The sequence below is a fragment of the Gadus morhua genome, chromosome 7 (assembly GCF_902167405.1).
Source record: "Gadus morhua chromosome 7, gadMor3.0, whole genome shotgun sequence".
Lineage (NCBI taxonomy): Eukaryota > Metazoa > Chordata > Actinopteri > Gadiformes > Gadidae > Gadus > Gadus morhua.
The window spans coordinates 9,798,236-9,811,790 of record NC_044054.1 but is presented as its reverse complement, the minus strand read 5'-3'; the positions used below and the strand labels follow the sequence as shown (position 1 = coordinate 9,811,790).

Below are 13,555 nucleotides of genomic sequence, written 5' to 3'. Positions count from 1 at the left end.
GAACCAGGGAGGAGAGAGAGGGAGGGGGAGAGAGAGAGAGAGAGAGAGAGAGAGAGAGAGAGAGAGAGAGAGAGAGAGAGAGAGAGAGAGAGAGAGAGAGAGAGAGACATAAGGAACCAGGGAGGGGAGAGAGAGAGAGAGAGAGAGAGAGAGAGAGAGAGAGAGGCTGTACACACACTGCCCGCAGAAGTAAGTGGAAACCTAAACCCTCTTTCTGCTGCACCGTCCAAAAATACCAAGACACAAGAAAATATTGACTTCCTAAATTCAATCAACAAAAGTCCCAATTGGAATCCCTATCAGACAGTGAGTAAATGAAGTATATTCTATGGGGGTAAAGATAAAATGCTGCTTGTTTGCAGCAAGATACGTCCTCATCTGTCATATGCTCAGGGACAACCAGGGAACTCCTTATAACTACCCTTCATGATGTACTACGACTGGTTTCATCGTTGTTGTATTACTGTTGTATCGTCACTGCATTATTGTCTTTGACTTTTGGATTTTGTACCACTACTTATATTATTGTGTTATTTATTTGTTATATATTTAAATACAATTTACAAAAAGAGAAAAAAATAATCTCCAGCGAGAGAGAGAGAGATACATTATGAACAGTTACTATGGAGAGAGATAGAGAGAGAGAAAGAAAGGAGAAAGAAAGGGAGACAGAGAGAGAGAGTATAAGGGAAAAAGAGAGGGAGATAAATGAAGGACTAGGGACACATCAGTGATTGTGTGTGCGTGTGTGTGTGCGGGTAGTGTGTGCTGAACCATTGTGTGTGTAGATATATTGGTCTCTGTAATCCAGATTAAAGTCAACACATGTCTCAGTCATTGTCCATCCATTGAGGTCTGCCGTCTCTTTTCTGATCTCTGGGTTTAAATGAGGCCATGCTTTACAAACTCCCCACCAGGGGCATGCAGCTCAATCAAGGGGAGGCTTCCTAAATAGGTGGCCAATATAGGTGAGATGGCTGCCTAGGACTGTCCCCTTAGGAAGCATAGGAAGCATCCTCACTAGGTACCTAGATTGGTCCGTATTTAGGTTCTTCAGTCGATGGGGGATATCGACCGAGGATACAAGGACCAACGAAAACTGGTCCTCGTCACCTCCTTCATTTGTCAATCTACAGTTAGGGTTAGTCACCTGGTTATTTTACTGAATCGCTTCAAGACCAATAATTCGGCCGACAGCTTGCTTTTGTGACTTTGACGTGCCAGCAAACACACGTACGCCCGACCATACGTGAGGCGGTCCCTCTTCGTGAGACACTTTCATAAAGTAGCCACTTCAGAGCCTCAGCCCTCTAGGTGTCGGAGGTCACAGGACGCCTCCTCAGCTGGAGAAACAGCCCTGGTCTCCGGAGGTCGGTGTGAGCCCATTTAATCTGCCCTGAATCAAAGTGCTGGGGGAGGAGAGGCCGGCTCCACAGAGCGCTCCTGGTTGCGTAAGCCCGCGCCGCGGGGTGAGCGGCGGCGCTGACCCCAGAGCTCTTAGAAAATTACAAATGGCGGGGGTGTTCCCCTGGAGAGAGCGGCGCGGCAGAGTGCTGCGACTCCCCCCTATTGTATCGACAGCCATGGATCTCAAACAGAAAGCACGTATGAATGACAGATAGAGCGCTAGTGTTAATCAAAAAGAAGTTTATAAATGTGTTATGCAGGAAGAATAAAATGCCAGCAGGCGTGCAGCAGCAGAACAGACGGCCGGTCTGTGGCCTCGGAGAGATGGAACTAGGGATGCACCGAAATGGAAAAATTCTTGGCCGAAATCGAAAAACGAATACACTGAAACAGTTGGCCGAAGCCGAAACCGAATACCGAATGTGGCTTTTGCTGTTTTTCATTTATTTTGCTTTAATTTTTCAGCATTGCATAAATCAAACAATTAAATGTCCTTTATAAACTTTTTTGTCTTGCTTTTCAATAAAAAAAATCAATTACAAATTTGATACAAAATATTTATTTAATACTGAACGTTTTCTGACATTCCAGGAGACCTTATAGCAAGAATTTAAGAACAAGGTACCTTTAAATAAATTAGTAAAACATTTTTTTATTATTATTATTTTTAATCAAAAATAAAAATGTTCAGTGTATTTTTTTCGGCCTTTTTACTCCTTCGGCCGAAACCGAAAATTATGTTTTGGGCCATTTTCAGCCGAACATTTTCGGTGGCCGTATATTCGGTGCATCCCTAGATGGAACAGGAATAATTGCATGGAAGAAGAGAAGAGGACTTAAATGGATGTTGGGGAGACGTGAGGCGGTGCCTCTGTTGGCCGCTGCTGGCCCGGTGGCAGATGGACCCGGGATTAAGTGTTACCCCAATAAGGGTCGTGCCACATCGTGAAAGACGGGGGCATCAATCAGACACATCCTTTAATATTGTATCAAAAGTCGTCCAGCTAAATGGATGGATCGCAGAAGAAGCCCTTCTATACTAAACCTGGTTACCACAATAACAAATGTTCAGACTGAATCACTGCAAAAGCAAGGCAAACCTTATGGTGTTGATGGATGTTGCACTTTGTTGGTTATAACCTGAAGAGGTCACATGCGATGACCGAGTGTATTGGACAGGGGCCGGGCTAAAAGCTGAATAGGAGGGAAATTCAAGCATTAAGTAGGAAGTGTTTCTGGAACATTCTGTGATCATGCCAGAACCTCCCCTTCCAAATGATAATTTGGATTTGCCTTGAACTTTGTGTTATGTACTGAGTCGTATTGAATTGCCTTGAATCACAGCCTACTTCTAACCTCTGGATTAACCCAGGGCTGTGTGTGGCTCCTGAACCCATGTCATCAAGCCATTTGGATTATCTTCCCTTTTCCTTTTGCTATGCAGATTGCTATTTTGTTGGATTATTAAGACCACTCAGTGAGAGCATGGACTTAGTTTTCTCTTCTGCCTTTCTGTAGAGGTTATATGGGAGCATTTTGAGGGCACTTTTGATTGGACTTGAAAAATTTGTACACCGTCATTGACTTGTGTGAACTGAAACAACAGCAATGGTAAATAAAACGCTGGTTTGCCGGCGATGAACTGTGAAATAGGCCGAATTCTATCACTGCTATTTTTACCCCAGACTCTTTGTGGGGGCCGAGGTTTAACACGGCAGTATTTGCTGCCTTGGTCGTGGGTCCGTCGTGGTGTGTGAGCTGATCTCCCGGGCTGGGGGACCCGGTCTGGTGTTCTGGAGAGCAGGAGTGAGGGAGATCAAGCTGGGCTGGGAGATGTAGAGCACTCAAGGGCACTCCAATGACAGCCTGCTCCATATCGCAAGTCGCCCGGGTAACCAGGCCACATCTAAATGGAGGTGTTGGTAACCATGGTAACCCCGCTTCCCGGCCTAAGCCTGGATGCTGCTTAAATAGAAACTTAAAACAAACCCTATATTCGTCTTTCAAGGGCTTTTCTATGTCCAAAAGAACCCTGTGATGCGCTGACTCTATCTACATTTACCTTTAAGCTATCAGTATATGGTATATAGCATTTAGTATAGTACTGGCTTCCACTTTGAGACGTCAATGGCACCTTCTTGTTCAGTTTCATTTATTTAGACAAATATGATAAAGGCATGTTATGTGTCTAGACACATGTTGTGTTTAACCAGTTTAACAATTTGCAATATTAATGAGATGTATTAGATAGATATTATATAGTAGAAACTGTTCTTGGTATGTATCCATAGGAAGGTTCACTTCTTGCTGGTAGTAGTTCTTCTGCTGGTCAGACACACACTGAGTACTGCCTCACACCACCAGCGCCACACTACACACACCGAGTACTGCCTCACACCAGCAGCGCTACCTGAGCTATAAATACGTCACAATGACCTCATTGGAGCATATCTCTCTCTCTCTCCCCCGCTCTGTTGATGAAGGCTAAGGAGGAGTGACTCAGAGAGATGAGAAGTAGGACGCAGTACGATATGGAGCCGCTATAGAAGACATGGGGAGGGGTAATGAGAGAATGTGAGATATTTGGGCTGGGAATGGGGGCAGGGTGACACCAACATGGTGACGGCAGCTGCTTCGTCGTGGGGCTGAACTCCGCCTCCATTCATAGAATGTGCCGCAGATTTTCTTTTTGCAGAGGAGGAGGGGGGGCATATTTTATCCTTCATTCCATCACTGTGTGTGTTTCGGGGTCTGTGCTTGTGTGCGTATGTCGGTGTGTGTGTGTGTGCCGTGTGTGTGCGTGTGGGTGTGAGTTGTGTGTGTGTGTATGTGCGTATGTGGGTGTGTCGGTATGTGGGGGAGCGGATGCTGATGTGTGAGGGAGGTCCCCTCCTTGGCTTGCTGGTTGTGGCGCACCGATGAGGCCATCCCTCTCTCTCTGTGGCTGGAGGCGTGTGCACTTCCCAGTGTGATCACCCCTAGGAATGAGCAGTTTTAAAAACCTCCTTGTGTGTGTGTGTGTGTGTGTGTGTGCGTGTGTGTGTGTGTGTGTGTGTGTGTGTGTGTGTGTGTGTGTGTGTGTGTGTGTGTGTGTGTGTGTGTGTGTGTGTGTGTGTGTGTGTGTGTGTGTGTGTGTGTGTGTGTGTGTCCTCCTCCTCACGACCCACGATGCATGCAGCCCAGCCGCTGCAGGACCAGTATCTAAATGTGGAATAGACAGCCAGGTTGAGACAAAGGTGAACAGCACAGAAGTGCCTGGAACATCTTTTCTTTTCGTTTAAGATTTTTAACATTAAGAAAATTCTTTTGTAAAATAAATTCTAAACTTTCTGGAGAATGGTCTTCATTCTGTCCATTTTTTGGACACACACACACATCCGCACAAAACCACAAACACACACACTGGGCACATTACCGCCCTTCTGCCTAGGATCTGTTTAAAGGAACATTTGAATAAGAACACGTGTGTCTTCCTTGATTCAGATCAGGATAGACGAGTGAGAAAGAAACCAGTCGGTTCTACAGGAGACGAAGTTAGAGATGGAGAGAGGGAGAGGAAATGATTAGAAATAGAAAAAGAGAGGGAGAGAGACTGAGAGAGAGAGAGGGAGAGAGAGAGAGAGAGAGAGAGAGAGAGAGAGAGAGAGAGAGAGAGAGAGAGAGAGAGAGAGAGAGAGAGAGAGAGAGCAGGAGAGAGAGAGAGAGAGAGAGAGAGAGAGAGAGAGAGAGAGAGAGAGAGAGAGAGAGCATTACTGCAGCTTACTGCAGTTGCTATGGAGGTGATAGATCTGGGTCAGGGAGCCTGACTTTGACGTCATGCAGAGAGAGAGAGAAAGAGAGAGAGAGAAAGAGAGAGAGAGAGAGAGAGAGAGAGAGAGAGAGAGAGAGAGAGAGAGAGAGAGAGAGAGAGAGAGAGAGAGAGAGAGAGAGAGAGAGAGAGAGAGAGAGAGAGAGAGAGACACACCCCATGCTCCATAGGAATGGAGAAGAGATGTGCAGGCAACGCAACAGAAATAAATCCAAATTGAAGATGGAGGACAGTAGGTGTGAAGGGGGGGTTCCTGTTTCTTCAAGTGAATTATCTTAAATAATGATCCAGTATTCTTGTGCTGTTGCGTGATGTTAAGAATCTGGAGGTCACCTTTCCTCCAATGCGCTGATGTGTTTGTGTCGGTAGAGGTGAGCACCTCTCTTTGTCGCGATGCGTTCGAGTGCTTCTGCTACAGAGGAGCTTCTGAGTTAGAACACGATGAAGGCTGTTTCCATAGCATCACCGGAGCCTCAGAAAGACAGTCCGTTCCTCACCGCTGGGACTGACGCACACAAACGCACATCGTGTGCGTTTTCATAGACCAACATCACAACACGTTCTTTCTCTCAATAGCATTGGTGTGGTCTAATTCATGACCAAACAGCATCATTGCCCCTCTGCGGTTACGTTGGCCTGTGAAATGAATGAATTAACATCCTGTCTAAAAAGTTTTCCCCTGTGTGTCGACCCATGGATATGCGAACAATAAGTAAGGGTGAAATATTATAGAAAATATGTGTCCACTCCAGACATGTGCAATACAATGCTTGTTAACATATATTTTATAGGTTAACAAGCTTCAGTGTTGGGATTATGAGCCACATCGTTAAGCGGTGTTAAAGGATCATTTATCACATCATTAATATAAACTTAGCATATTCACAAGGTGTCCACATATGATACTTTGTTCTTGAACTTTCAAAGATTTTGCTTCAACAGCTGTCGATCACATGATGATAATTATCTTAAACAGTGTGGTTTCGTTTGCATACGGTTTTCACAAATTACGTGCAAAAGATGGTTGCCATAAGGAAGATTTTCCTTCTACATCCAGTCACTAACCACCAACCGAAACCTCTCTCCCACACCCCACCACTGATGTCATCATCTCTTCTTTATTTACACTTTAAAACACACAATCCCACCTCACACACACAATACACCTCACCATAAGTAACAACTTTGAAATCTGGGTATTTGTGCTTTTGGTTCCAAAAGCCAAAATACATATAAATAGTATACAAGTTTAAAAAGTGTAGTGTTTATCACGTTTCTAAAACCTTAATGGGATTTGGAAACTTTTGCCAGGAATTGTTTAAATATATAGTCCACCTCGGGTAAACCATGGGTCCACCATGGGTAAAAACATTCTGAGATTAAAGTACTTTATATTACTTTTTTAAACAAACCTCGGCATCTTGGCAATGTATTCAATGCTATCAGCAGCAGGTGGAAGGGATAGAGAACTTTCTAGAACTTATTTTTCTGTAACGATCTATGGTGATGAAAGACGACAGAAGTGGCCCTGATTCCCTGATGACCCTCTGAAACAAAGAACCCCAGCACCTATTCTTTATAAAGAAGCTAGACCGTTTTAACGCAGACAAATCCCTCGAGACCATTTTACTCATCTTGTATCGAGTCAGTCCTTTGCTCTTATTTGCTGCTTATGGAGTCTAAACCTCACAAATATGAATACATAGGAATATTAAGGAACATTGTGAGGACGAACTCATCACAGTGCGTTTACATGCAGAGTCATAATCAGGTAAATAACCGAATAAAACCTCAACAGGACTTTTAAAAAGCATGTAAACACCTTTAACCGAAATAGTAAAAATAAAAAAAGGGACAAGCAAAATCGGATAAGAACAGCTAGATAACTCGTTCATAGTCGGCTTTCTACCTGCATGTAAACCAGCATCGTATCGCATATCGGAGTTTGCGTTCTGCGCACGCTCGATATCTTGCGGCAGGGTCCAAGGGCCGGAATTAGAAGGAGAAGGTAGTCGTGCTGTTGTCGCCATAGACATATAAACAATAATTTTTTCTTCATAAATATAAATATTTCTTTATTTCTTAATGTTTGTCGTCGTCGAGAAACGAGAAACAGCGATTGATTTAAAAAGGTGGCGCAGTAGATGGAGGAAGCCGGCGTTGTGCCAACACCCTACGCTTCGATTTCAAGGCTGAATTAAAAGTACATGTTTTCTTAAACGTTGGTCATCAACGAGATTGTAAAGTAGTTACTTCGGGCTCATCTGTCAAAATAAACGTTTTTTTCTTCTGACGTGTATACAATCTTTATTTTGCGCCACAACCGAACTGAGGGGGATATTCTCTGATATCTTAAAGACTGCGTCGGGTTCTCCAACTCTCTGGTACTTCCACAACAACTAAAGACTCGTAGTGGGGGTTATCTCGGCCATGGTGGAGAAGGAATTGGGGGAAAGGAACTTTGGCTTTGACTCTCTGAAGTCCAGGATGAAACGCGACATATGAGAGAAAGGGATTGTTGCCGTATGCGGGACAGCTGTCAGTTTACTTCAGGTCCATGTCATTTCTCAGACGCTCCATTTGTTCCGACCCGCGGTCGTAAGCAGACTCCTCCGGTTGGACTCCTCCCACTACTCCGCCGCCGTAGGAGTCCGCACACGACCGAGAGGTAGGAACAATGTAGCGTCGGAGAAATGACATGGACCCAAAGTGAACTGACAGCTGTCTACTGAAAACATCTTCTTGAATGCCGCGGCCGCCTGAGTTTGTTGTTGCTGGTGACGTAAAGAGGTTAAAAATAGCATGTGGACTGCGTTTTGCGCTTCCCACTTGCGTTTCAGACCGTTAAAATAGGGCCCTATATCTTTATGACTATTGTTTAACTATTTGCCTTAAATGAATTGCCCCAGTGGGGATAATGAAGGTGTCTCTACTGTACTGTACTCTTTAAAACCATCAGACAAGGAGAGGAACCTGAAGCTCTTCAAACCGAGGTGCCACCACAATGTGCCGGCAGCATGGTAAGGTGCTGTGTGATGGTATATGTTGTGTGATATTTCCAAGCTAAACACTAACCACATGCAATCCATCCCTCACAGCTTTCCTCTCCAGGCGCCATCCTTGATCAAGAGAGATATTTGAAAATGACCCAGAAGGGATTAGCAAAACAAATGAGTGCTACCAAAACTCTGACTAAATTGGTTAACCAACAACACAGTTGCCACTATTGACACCAGATCTTTTGATGAGCAGTCGTCAATACTTATGAGCTTGATTCAATACTTATGAGCTTGATGACTTCGTCCGCTGCATTGCTATGTGTATGATAACCCAGGGAACTCGGTGCGTTGCTACCCCCATGCACCACGGGAACCGCGTAGGGCTGATGACATCACTGAGTGCTACCCCATGCATTCACAATGAGCTGTTCCATTTCCGGCACAGTGCACATCACTTTGTGCACAAGAGCATATCTAATCCCTCATTAAATTACAATGTCTACCATGGTTGCCCGCAAACCTTCTGCAAATAGCCACGTTTAGGATGAATGCGTAGGCTACTTGCAGTATATACATCATGTTCCTGAAGTGGATTCGGGAATTTCTCCTCATGGACTATCTTCACGGTACAAAGCACCGAATTGGAAAGAGTTGTGTGTGGTTCCCTTCCCACTAGTGTGTTTCAGCTGCACAGCCTGCAGGCTGCGTTACATAATCCACCAGCTGGGTGAGGAGTGGTTTGGGGCTGGGGGCCTACAGGAAAGACCCTTAGAGATAGCTCTCCTGCCTGGTCCACAAGTTCACCTGGCTCCCCCCCTCCCCCCCCCCCCCATGAGCACCACCGCTTCAAATGCACCTTGCTTTACCTTAAGACTCATCTCTCTTTCCAGTCTTTAAAATTACAAAGGATGATAATTATAGTGAATATGGTGTCTGTGGATCAGGTGAGATAAATTGTCTATGTGTAGAGATGTAGCGCTGGTCTGAGGATCAGGTGAGATAAGGTGTCTGTGTGCACAGATGCAGAGCTGCTCTGTGGAGCAGGTGAGATAAGGTGTCTGTGTGTGTAGATGTAGAGCTGGTCTGTGGATCAGCTGTGAGAGGGTGGCACACTCCTCAGTCCAATCGAATTAGAAGAAAAATCGATTTTGGAAAGTCATCATTGTTTGACCTCTGGTCTATAATATACATTATTTTCAGGTAATATATGCATACATTTAATACGCATGCTTGTACATATTTCCTGGAGAACAACCATAACCAAAGAGGTGTATGTTTTGGTGAGTGTATGTCCAGTCGTATGAAGATACAATATGGAAACCAGGTTGAGAGAGCATTTCCTGTTGTTGCTAAGAGAACCAAAGGCCAAACAGACAGTAGTCTGTTACAACTCATTAGCATCTTCTTTAAGTGTATCACAGAAGGGCGATACGAAAATGGCCGCCTATGAAAAAACATCAGATGGACGCCCTTCTCTGAATGGCCCACTAGCTTGCCTAATCATTCCCTTCCAGGGCTGCTTGCCCAAAACGTGCAAAAATGTCCATTTGATGAACTGCATTCAGCAACAAATAAGAATTATGAGTGTGAACATACATATAGTATAGTGTTGTTGGAATCAAGTGTATTAAAGAGTAGAGTTTTCTATAACAGAAGCACTGCTCTTAATGTGCCAAGGACTAATTGTGTAAGTAATAACATGATGCCTTTATTAAATATGTAAGCGGTAGCTACTTAATAATACAATAACGTAGACTTTCTATGGTTTGTTGGGCCGTGTCACGGAACAGTCAGCAGAGAAGGATGGAGATTCAATCTTCCTCTGCCTTGTGATGACTGTGTGGTAGATGTTGTTGATAATGCATCAGGCGAGTGGAGAGACGTGTGAAAGAGCTACAGAGAGGATCCTGTCTCTTTCAACACATCTCCCTAGTCTCTTACAACACACTGGGGCTTCTCAAATCACTTTACAAATGGAAAGAATGGATCCTGCTCCAGATTGTCTGGAACGTGGGATTTTATTCTTGAAATTGACTCTTTAATAATAATAAATAATAATAAGTATTAAAATAAATAATATAGATGATCAGAAAATCATGTATTATAATTATTGGTCAGTTAATTTAGTATTGTGGCTCGTTTTATGGTTTGGTATTTTGATTATATTCAAATGAACTACAGCGAGGGATAAATTATTAATAAAATGTCTGGATGAGGGATGGATGATAAGGTATTTATGGATGGATGATAACGTATGGATGGATGATAATGTATGGATGGATGAAAATGTATTTATGGACTGATGATGGATGGAGGATAGATGATGTATGATGGATGGATGATAAGGTATTTATGGATGGATGGATGGATGGATGGTTGATGGATAATGGGTTGATGATGATGGATGATGATGGATTAATAATGGATGATGGATTAATGCATGTATTTCTATATGAGTATTTCTATATGGAAAGAAATATTGTACAACATTTTAGTTTGATGTCATTGCCAATATGGTAATGTCTGCCAAAGTATTTCTTATTGATATTTTGGAAAACGTAAAAATATTGGGACACATAGGGCGGCAGTAGCTTAGGAGGTAGAGCGGGTTGGCTGGTAACCTGAAGGTTGTTGGTTCGATCCCCGGCTCCTCCTAGCTGAGTGTCGAGGTGTCCTTGAGCAAGGCACCTAACCCTGACTGTTAGCTCACGTCCTGTGAGGACTAGAGGCAGGTGGGATCAGTAACCCTCTCCTCGAAATCTACTACTGAAGATTAATGAATTTCATCGCTGGATCGACAATTGGGCCGGTCCAGCAACTCCCAACGGCTAGCCGTTATAGGAGCATATAACTGTACTGTACTGTATCTGACGCGGAAACCTCTTCCAGTGCTGAATTAATGTGCTACAACCATCCACCCGTCTCCTTGACAACATAAAAACCATCGATACAACGCGCTGGGGAAGAATATTTAAATTTCTGCTGATTTAAGTCGATAATTAGCCAATAAAGTTTTAGATGAAAGTAGCTTGTATCTTAGCGCTGCTGTTAACTGTGCTAGAAGGGGAATAAACCACCAAGGGGTGTCCCCTTATTGGAAACAATGGACTTGTCGTAAGCCACCTCTTATCACGTGATTGGCCGGTTTGGAAAGTGAGACATTCCTATGTCACTGACTAGTGTCTGTCTTGTATTTACCAAAGCATGTGGTTCTTGTCTCCTCCATTCAGCCAGAGCAGCAGCACACGTAAGGCATAGGACAGACGCAACACAGGGTGGACAAGCAGAGAATTAGGCTTTCGTCTGTTAGCAGAACTGATTTGCATTCAGTTCTTGTGCCACCGACATATGACTCAACATTTGACTAGGGGCAGATTACAGAGGGGGGAAGGGAGGGAGGGGAATGAAGAGAGAGAGAGAGAGAGAGAGAGAGAGAGAGAGAGAGAGAGAGAGAGAGAGAGAGAGAGAGAGAGAGAGAGAGAGAGAGAGAGAGAGAGAGAGAGAGAGAGAGAGAGAGAGAGAGAGAGAGAGAGAGAGAGAGAGAGTGAGAGAGAGAGTGAGTGAGAGAGAGAGAGAGAGAGAGTGAGTGAGTGAGAGAGAGTGAGAGAGTGAGAGAGTGAGAGAGAGAGAGAGAGTGAGAGAGAGAGAGAGAGAGAGAGAGAGAGAGAGAGAGAGAGAGAGAGAGAGAGAGAGAGAGAGAGAGAGAGATGTAAGTTTAGATAGAGAATGAGGGAGATGGAGGTGTAGAGGAAGTGGGGGAGGGTGAGAGAGATGGAGTGAGAGAGAGGGGAGAGAGTGAGAGCAAGGGAGGGAGGGGGGTTAGGAGAGATAGATTGAGGGTGATAGAGATGTCGATGAAGTGGGGGAGAGGGGAGAGAGAGAGTGAGAGAGAGTGTGAGAGAGAGAGAGAGAGAGAGAGAGAGAGAGAGAGAGAGAGAGAGAGAGAGAGAGAGAGAGAGAGAGAGAGAGAGACAGACAGACAGACAGACAGACAGACAGACAGACAGACAGACAGACAGACAGACAGACAGACAGACAGACAGACAGACAGACAGACAGACAGACGGACAGACAGGGTGAGAGAGCGCAGAGTGTGGTCGGGATGGTGGAAAAAGGGGAATGCAAATGCACCTTGCTTTACCTTAAGGCTCATCTCTCTTTCCAGTCTTTAAAATTACAATGGATGATAATTATAGTGAATATGGTGTCTGTGGATCAGGTGAGTCCTTGGCACATTAGTCCTTGGCACATTAAGAGCAGCGCTTCTGTTATAGACAGCAGAAAGCTGTTACTGTTTTGAAGGTCATTCCCTTTCTAAAATGGGGTCTCTGTTGTTACTGTTAATGAAACCTGAACCAAAAGCAATGGAAGGCTGTTGATGATCTATTCTGATAACCGCTATTCTAGCACAAGGAGCTGGAAGTCAAGGAGACGGGCCATCTATGTGGTCAATGTTTACAAGTCGGAGTAAATGTCTAAACCTAATGCCTCACACCTCCATATTGATAGTTTAACCTGTAATCACATCTAAATTTGTGACCTGGAGGAGGTTGCCTTAAGTACTCACTACACAAATGATATCCCAGTTATGCCATTAGGATCCCATTATTCAAGACCATAGTCTTTAAGTCAAGGCTTGTAGGACACTGTTAAAATATAAATATATGGCCGACTCTCATTGCAACCATATCCCGACCTCATGCCAGCTCCCTATATTTGCAAAGGATGCAAATTAGCAAAGATAGACTAATGTTCTCCCTTTCTGTTCCCTCCCCCACATCGTTTCATGCCGTCCCTGCTCTTAACTAACATAGCAAACAGCAAGATGTTAACCAGTGTGTGCATCCACATTGCAATATTACAACGCATCGCTTGATAGGATGTACAGCACGTAATGTCCAGAAGCTGAGGTCAATGAAGGGGTATTAGAATATAATTAATCAGCAGTTTCACTCCAGTCCGCAGTCTGACCCGTGGGAGTGTATTTTAAGGCTAAAACACTTGAAGTTCTGTGGATGGTGTCCTCTTTGGTAATCAGAGTCTTGCTGCAGGGATTACCTCATCGTTAATCCCAGCGAGACTCTGTGATTAAGGGATTACTTTGGCAAGTAATTTCCCAGCATGGGAAAGCCCAAATGCGGAAATAAAAAGCCAGAAGGCAAGAAAAAAGTTTGATGGCTAAAACGGAAACCTAAGGGAATACAAATGAGTGACTTCAACAAGTGTGCTCTAGGGTCGAAGAGTTAATAAGTAAGTAAGTAAGCAAGTAATAAGTAAGTAATAAAGGAGGACAAAGGTTCTCTTTATTTGTTATTTTATTTTATTTGACCTTTACTTTAAC

General features: G+C 44.0%; 1 protein-coding gene across 1 annotated transcript in view; it reads right to left on the bottom strand.

Moving 5' to 3' along the window:
- The window catches only part of ppm1e (protein phosphatase, Mg2+/Mn2+ dependent, 1E), a 36,492-nt gene that overhangs the window by 12,172 nt on the left and 10,765 nt on the right, over nucleotides 1–13,555 (bottom strand). The window lies entirely within an intron of this gene.